The sequence below is a fragment of the Triticum urartu genome, chromosome 7, assembly GCF_003073215.2.
Source record: "Triticum urartu cultivar G1812 chromosome 7, Tu2.1, whole genome shotgun sequence".
NCBI classification, from domain to species: Eukaryota; Viridiplantae; Streptophyta; class Magnoliopsida; order Poales; family Poaceae; genus Triticum; species Triticum urartu.
The window spans coordinates 564,223,884-564,232,136 of record NC_053028.1 but is presented as its reverse complement, the minus strand read 5'-3'; the positions used below and the strand labels follow the sequence as shown (position 1 = coordinate 564,232,136).

The 8,253-nt window shown below is 44.7% G+C and overlaps 1 long non-coding RNA gene across 2 annotated transcripts; it reads right to left on the bottom strand.

Moving 5' to 3' along the window:
* Positions 1-1,421: 1,421 nt before the first annotated feature.
* LOC125521259 lies at positions 1,422-3,619 on the bottom strand. Of its 2 annotated transcripts, XR_007289123.1 has the most exons (3): positions 3,144-3,609; positions 2,700-2,824; positions 1,422-1,812 (listed from the first exon to the last, which is right to left on the bottom strand). It is a non-coding gene; the product is annotated as an uncharacterized LOC125521259 (long non-coding RNA). The 2 variants fall into 2 exon arrangements; XR_007289122.1 differs by lacking the exon at positions 2,700-2,824 and having other exon boundaries at positions 3,144-3,619.
* Positions 3,620-8,253: the final 4,634 nt, after the last annotated feature.

The following is an 8,253-nucleotide window of genomic DNA, read 5'->3' as shown; positions in this document are numbered from 1 at the left end:
AGCTCCTTGTGGTCATTTAATGATTACTACGATATTGTTTATACCAAGCTTGATTTGATCCTGAGATGATCGTGTGATGTACGAGGCTGGTACGTGATGCATGTCATGGTTACGAGGTAAACCGAGCAGAATAAGTGGTGCATATAGTGTCATCATGTTGCATGATAGTGTCATCATGTTTATATGCACATGCCATGCTCATATTGTTCTAGCTATACCATGTTGTTAATGCCATGTTGTTCTGATGATCTCATGATAATCCCTGCTTAACATGTAATTGACATGCTGTTGTTTGTCTTGAATGCTTCTGGTTATTGTGAGCTTGCAAGTACATTCAATGTACTGACCTGGCGTGTCATGCTAGTTTGCGGGTCATGCCGGATTTGATTGCTTGTTTGCCGTGGATTCCTTGTTTGCGAGCTAGGATAAGGGTTCCAGCCAGAGTCCCTGTGGAGTGGAGTTCACCACGTCGTCGTTGTTCCGCTGCTAGAAGTCATTCCGCTGCTTCGAGTTGTTCTGCTACTTGCATAGAGCAACCGTGCCAGGCGTAGTGTTGTCGTGCCAGTGTAATTCCTCATTATATCGGAACCCCTTGTACCCAATATAGATTGTAATAAAGAGCTGATTTGTTCTATGCTAAGCAGTGTCGTATTCCAGAAGACTTCTCCTCGATCTCTGGGTTGGAATACGGGGCGTTCCTGTTTCTCTGAGTCGGGGTGACACAAACTATTGCTAACGCATAGTGATAAAGTAAAGCAATTACATGGCGTGTGCATTTCATACAATAAAGAGACAACCACAAGGCTCATGTCGGTTGTCAGATATCTTACAAAACATGAACATCTCATACAATAATGTTCATCACATCCTATCTTGACCATATCATATCACAACATGCCCTGCAAAAATAAGTTAGACGTCCTCTACTTTGTTGTTGCAAGTTTTACGTGGCTGCTACCACTACACCATGACACTCAAAGCAGCGTTAGACAATCTGTCGGCATAAGTCACCTACGGCGACACATTTTATGTCGGTAGAGACCTTTCCTGACATAAAGGTGGGTGTCGCCTATAGTCCTGTCGGGAAAGGGCTTTGCCGACGGATAAACCTTTTCTGACAGATAACATGACAACATTAGTGAGATCTTTCCCGACAGACATTTCTGCAGCGACAAACAGCTCTATGCCGACGGTTTAAGTGATGCCATAGCTACGCCGACAGTCTGTCTGATACTACATGCGCCGATAGATAGTTCATTGTCCATTTCTATGCCGACAGTTTATCTGCAGTGTGTTATGCCAACAGATAATGTGACATGAACACTTCTACCGACACACTTAGTGCGAGGGTTATACATTTCAATTCATGTTCAATATGCAATACAATTGCACTCTTCCATTCATCACAAGGTAACAAGCAATGCATTCATTCTAAGATATATAGATGATTCCACTTACACTGTTCCATTCATAACAAGATAACAGGCACATCATCCATTCAACATTCATAGAAGATTCACTGGGTTTCTTCACTCAAGTAGCTACATCCACTAAGAAAATAGCCAAGTGGCATATGTCAGAGTCGACATTCTGGTCATGTCCTATTACAAAATATGAGCAAGTTCTCAAAAGACCGATCATTTTATCACTTGACTACTACAAAATATTATGGAAGATACCCAGTCTTCGATCAAGCCGACATCAACTTCCATATGCTCAAAATGCGTCGACAATGTTCCATGTTATGGTCAAAAGCGATCAGTGGAACATCCTAGATCAACTTCACTACTTGCTACTTTCTGCCATTTGTCCCTGCAAAAGAACTTGTATCTTTGAGAAATCTTAGAAAATGACAAGCACAAGCAACGAAATGAAGTCAGGATGGAATAGATGTGATTTTGTAGACCATAATATTGTACAAAATGAAGTATTGCATATTGGACAAACATCAGCCTTAGCATGGTTTTTCCAGAAAAGGATGCAATCATGTTCACATGCATGAATACTAACATATCCAAGTCCTAGGCATTTCACCAATTTCTTAGCTTCATTATAGTTCTTCGCTAGTGAGGACCCTTCAGGAAAAGCATCATTAAGTAGATCTAGCAGCAGGTTAAAACTTTTATCTGACCATCCACCAAGCAATTTGACATGAAGTAGTCTAATTATGAAACGTAGTTTTGAGAACTTCTTACACCCAGGATATAGCTCTTGACTAGAGTCATTTTTTAACTTTTGAAGAGCTTCTAAATATGCATCAGTCTGCTCAGAAACTGTGTCATCTTCAAAGTCCCCCTCCTTATCTAAACCACCCCCTAAGTCTCGAAGCAAATCAGAAATGTCATCCTCTTCGGGTGACTCCTCCTCAACCTCATTCTCATGAGCGTCAGGAACATTCAAGAAAGAAGAACTAGATTCTCCATGAAAAATCCAAGCTTTATACCCACGGAGAAACCCATCACATACCAGATGCTCACGCACCTCTCTTTCTTCATTCCAAAATGAGTTTGAACAGTTCTTACAAGGACATAATATTTTGTTTCCGTATGAATTACTAAATGCAAAGCTTAAGAATTTTTCCACCCCTTCCAAATACACCTTTGTGTGCCTACATGTTATATAAATATACATGTGCATCAGATCAAATGTAGTTAAATAATTGCTAAGCGCCCTATAACCACTAAAATTGTGTGTTATACCTAGGCTCATCCATCCACCTTTTGTCCATGGTGACTGCACCTTCACAACTAATTCAGAGACTACAAGTGAAATGTACAGATTCGGAATATCGATGTTGCTGTAGAGATTCAGAATATCAATGTTGCTGCAAAAAAATGTCATTCACTATGAACATGCATATCAAATAGAAAAAAACTTAAAACATGGACATTAAACTTAAAACCGGCCTGGATATGCTTAATCATATGCCTTCTAGAGAGATCTATCTATGATGAAATAATAGTTCAGTAGGCATTACACAGATCACACTAAGTAGTGTTCACACAACCAAATCTGCAACTACTTGAAATAGAAAATGAACAACAAAAATTTGAAACTGAAAAAATATCATGCAAGTCATCCAATCAGATCATCACACAAGCATTATTCAATCGGGCCATTAGTAATTGCAGAAGGTAAATCACCTCTTGAATTCAGTAGACGGGGCAGAGGAAAGTAGCAGGAATGGAGGTCAACCGTGGAGGTGGATCCTTGACGAGTTGCTACTCCTCGACGAGGTGGACAGGTTGCTGCTCTCGGCGAGGTGAACACGCTGCTGCTCCTCGGCAAGGTGGACGCGCTGCTGCTGCTTCTCCTTGCCGGTGGTGGTCGACGGTGTTGCTGCTCCTCGCGCAGCGGACGGAGCTGCAGCTCCTGGAAGGGTGGTGCGCAACGGGCTAGAGAGTTGTGGCGCGACGGAGGGCCAGCGGACGGGTGGCGGCGCGTAGGCGGGGCGGCAGCGCAGTGGGTATGGCCGGCGGCGCAGTGGGTCGGGGCAGCGGCGCAGGTCGGGGGCGGCAGTGGATTAGGTCGAGGGCTGAGAGCCTGAGAGATTGGGGATTGGGGATTTGGGATCGAAGGGTTTTTTTATTATCTTTGCCTTTTTCTGCTCGTATGGCGTGCGCATGGCTCTCTTTTCACGCCATATTTTTGGCTGTGGGCTGAGGCGAAGAACGCCAACACATTTGGTGTCCACATGAATCGGCGACACACTGGCAATCGCTAAAGATTTCATCTACCAACAGAAATGACGTCGGTGCTCCTGTGGAGCTTTGCCGATAGATAATATGTCATGAGCTTATATAACTCCGACATACTGTGTGTCGGTACAGTTTGAGACAAAATAAGCGTCGGCGATTCTCACCTATACCAACAGATGCATGTCGCCTTTGTAGTGTCATGGTGTAGTGTACGGGCTTGTAGCAAGAACCATTCTTACCTACACATAAAACCACAATGGTGTTTCGTCAAGTTTGCTATTTTAACCTTCTTCAAGGACCGGTCGCAGTCAAATTCGATTCAACTAAAGTAGGAGAAATAGACACCCACCATCCACCTTTATGCAAACTAGTTGCATGTTAGTCAGTGGAACCGGTCTCATGTGCGTGGACATGTAAGGTTGGTCTGGGCCACTTCATCCCACAATACCATTGAATCAAAATAAGACGTTGGTGGTAAGCAGTATGACTATCACCGCCCACAACTCTTTGTGTTCTACTTGTGCATATCATCTACCCAAAGACCTGGCTCTAATACCACTGTTGGGAATCGTTGCATGGAAAACAAAACAAAAATCTACGCTGGGGATGGCAATGGGGACAATCCCCTATGGGGATACCTAAAACATCCCCATCCCCATCTATTCCCTATCATCCCATCCCCATCCCCGTTTACATGACTGGGGATGAAATTTCCCCATACTCATATACATAATATGACACCCTATAATCAACATACATACATGGTGTTGTCCTTGTCCTGCTAATGCTTATCTAGACCATATTGACTTCTTGGTCATGATGGCAGCCGATGTGAGGATGTCAGATAGTTTTAAGGGTTTTTTCAGAGCTTTTTTTTTGTTTCTGCAAGTTTTTGTGTGAATATTTTAAGGTTGACCGCAGTATCATAGTTACTAACCAGGTCCCCGATCGGTATTGGGTCTGGGGAATAGGATATCGCCCCCATCCCCGTCGTACCCTATGGGGAATACAATAGTTTGGTAAATATCCCCATGAGGATGTTTTTCGCCCATCCCCACCCCCTAATAGATGAAATCCCCATGGGTTTGGCGGGTATGGGGCCCCGTTGCCATCCCTAATCTACACACACGCAATGATCTATCCATGGATATGCATAGCAATGAGGGGGGAGTGTGTCTATGTACCTTCATAGACCGTAAGCGGAAGCGTTTCACAACGCGGTTGATGTAGTCGAACTTCTTGTCATGTCAACCGATCAAGTACCGAACGCACGACACCTCCGCGTTCTGCACACGTTCAGCTCAGTGACATCCCTCTCCTTCTTGATCCAGCAAGACGTCGAGGTAGTAGATGAGCTCTGTCAACACGACGGCGTGGTGATGATGATGGTGAAGTGATACTTCTGCAGGATGCTGCTAACGCGACACTATGATCAGAGACCCTTCGATGAAATTGTGTGCGATGCAATAATCGCAAACGGTTGTGTAAAAAATCGTCAAAAAGGTGCAAAATGTATGCGATGATGGATGCATCAAACACAGTTTGGATTTTAGTTGCGTGTGCAATGCAGGGCATACGGTTCAGTTAAATTAATTGTTTGCGATGAGGAGGAACAAAACAAACGGGCAGCCAGATGAAGGTGTGTGCGATATACAACATACGGTTCACTCGGATGAACTGTTTGTGATTAGGCAACACAAAAGAAATGGTCAGCTAGATCAAGGTGTGTGTGATATATGGCATGTGGTTCACTTGGCCTTGTCGTTAGTGTGTGACCTCTGTGGCAACCATTCGCTCCCCAGTAGCCTCTTCTTGTACCGTGGCAACTGTCCACCACCTCTTCGCCATTCCCTCTCGATTTGGAACTGTTGTCGCACGCTCTTCCTCCCTCCATTTGCCTTCACCCTTCCTTCTGCCATTGTTCGATCATCTTCTCCATGGAGGGAACAGGCCGGAAACGACCCCATTATTCTTCCCCTGATCTGAAAGATGACGTGGTGGAGGAACTCATTGATCGGTGCAACGTCATCACCTCGGCTAGCACGGCAGGTTCATTCAAGTCCATTCTTGACTCCACAAATAACATCATTGCAACGAACCCAAGGGTTCAGGAGCGGTTTGATCTCCCCTATTTTATTCACCATGACGCTGGTCACCGGCGTGGGGACGATGGAAGCATCGCCTTGTGCAAGTTGATGCCACTTGATAATGATACGTGTGATGTTAAGATGCCATCGCTTGAGGGTAAGGCTTGGGCAGGTGTAAATGGAGATTGGGTTGTTTATATTGAGTATAACTGCGAGTGGGAACTTGTGAATGTGTACACTCGTCACCGGGTTCCACTTCCAAAAATCACAGACTGCCCTGAGGTTGAGCACAATGATCTATGTATGTTCAAATACGATCATGGTGACTGTCATCTACGGAAGATAGCAATTTGTCCAGTTCCCAACCGCTCTTGGAATTACAAGAACTATGAAGTTGTTGCTATCTTCGACAAGCTTGTTGTCATCCTTACTTCCACGCCTCGATGGATATTGCTCAAAAATCAATTTTTGTACACAGATGAGTATTGTGATGCAATTCAATACGAGAGTCATGTGTTTGCTACCACCACTCGTGGCACTGTTTTTGCATGGAATCCTTATGATTTTGGCATGTTTGTCTTCCACCGTAATTATAATTGTTTCATCCACATGCATGCGGGTTAGCTCGTTTCCCTTTACTAATTAACCTTCCTGTGTTTCCAAGGTCTTGTGAACATTCCACAACTTATACTTGAAAAAAAATTATAATCAAGGGGGAGATGACGATAGTGATGATCACGAGCATGAGGACGAGCAGGACCTATATACTTAGTGGCGCCTGGCAACTTATTCCGATGGATCACCTCTTCTTGTATGTATACAGGGCACTGCTGATGTTACTAACGAAGCAGGTGTTGTCTCCCATGGTCGCACTCTCCAGACCTATTCCAACATCCGTTGCAGGTATTCGGGATGGATACTAGTGTGCTAGCGCCAACACCTTCTCCTTGGTTCAGTATTGATAGTCTTGGAGAAAACTCGCTCTTCCTTGGACAAAACTATCCAATGATGGTGAAAGGCAATCCAGCTACTGTTGACACAACATTATTACCATTTATGAGAAGCAACTGTATCTATACCTTGGACATTGCTATGGTTCCCTACCCTGGCTATCACAATATGTAACACCCTCGATGCGGCTATATCTCCCACGTGTCGAAGCACGACTTAGAGGCATAACCGCATTCAAAGCAATGTCGCAAGTGAGGTAATCTTCACACAACCCATGTAATACATAAGGGAAAGAGATACATAGTTGGCTTACAATCGCCACTTCACATAATTACATGAATAAAGCATTACATCATCCAGATACAATCAAGGTCCGACTACGGAACCAAAATACAAGAAGACTACCCCAAAAGCTACACAGATCCCCGATCATCCCGACTGGGCTCCACTACTGATCAACTAGAACAAAACAAGACAAAGGACAAGATCTTCATCGAGCTCCTCCTTGAGCTGGGTTGCGTCATCTGCACGGTAACCTCGGCACCTGCAAGCTGGTTTTGGAAGTATCTGTGAGTCACGGGGACTTAGCAATCTCACACCCTCGCGATCAAGACTATTTAAGCTTATAGGAAGGGTAAAAGGTATGAGGTGGAGCTGCAGCAAGCGACTAGCATGTATGGTGGCTAACATACGCAAATGAGAGCGAGAAGAGAAGGCAAAAGCACGGTCGAACAACTATGATCAAGAAGTGATCCTAGAACAACCTACGTCAAGCATTACTCCAACACCGTGTTCACTTCCCGGACTCCACCGGAAAGAGACCATCACGGTTACACACGCGGTTGATGTATTTTAATTAAGGTCAACTTCAGGTTTTCTACAACCGGACATTAACAAATTCCCATCTGCCCATAACCGCGGGCATAGCTTTCGAAAGTTCAAAACCCTGCAGGGGTGTCCCAACTTAGCCCATCACAAGCTTTCACGGTCAACGAAGGATATTCCTTCTAGCGGGAAGACCCGATCAGACTCGGAATCCCGGTTACAAGACATCCTCGACAATGGTAAAACAAGTCCAGCAAGACCGCCTGATGCGCCGACATCCTGATGGGAGCTGCACATATCTCGTTCTCAGGGCAACACCAGATGAACACTACGTACAGCTAAAACCAGCCCTCAAGTTTCCCCGAGGTGGCGCCGCAAGTGGCACTAGTTCGGACCAACACTTAGACAAGCACTGGCCCGGGGGGTTAAAATAAAGATGGCCCTCGGGATGCGCGACTCCCAAGGGAAAAAAGGCTAGGTGGCGAATGGTAAAACCAAGGTTGGGCCTTGCTGGAGGAGTTTTATTCAAGGCGAACTGTCAAGAGGTTCCCATTATAACCCAACCATGTAAGGAACGCAAAATCCGGGAACATAACACCGATATGATGGAAACTAGGGCGGCAAGAGTGGAACAAAACACCAGGCATAAGGCCGAGCCTTCCACCCTTTACCAAGTATATAGATGCATTAAT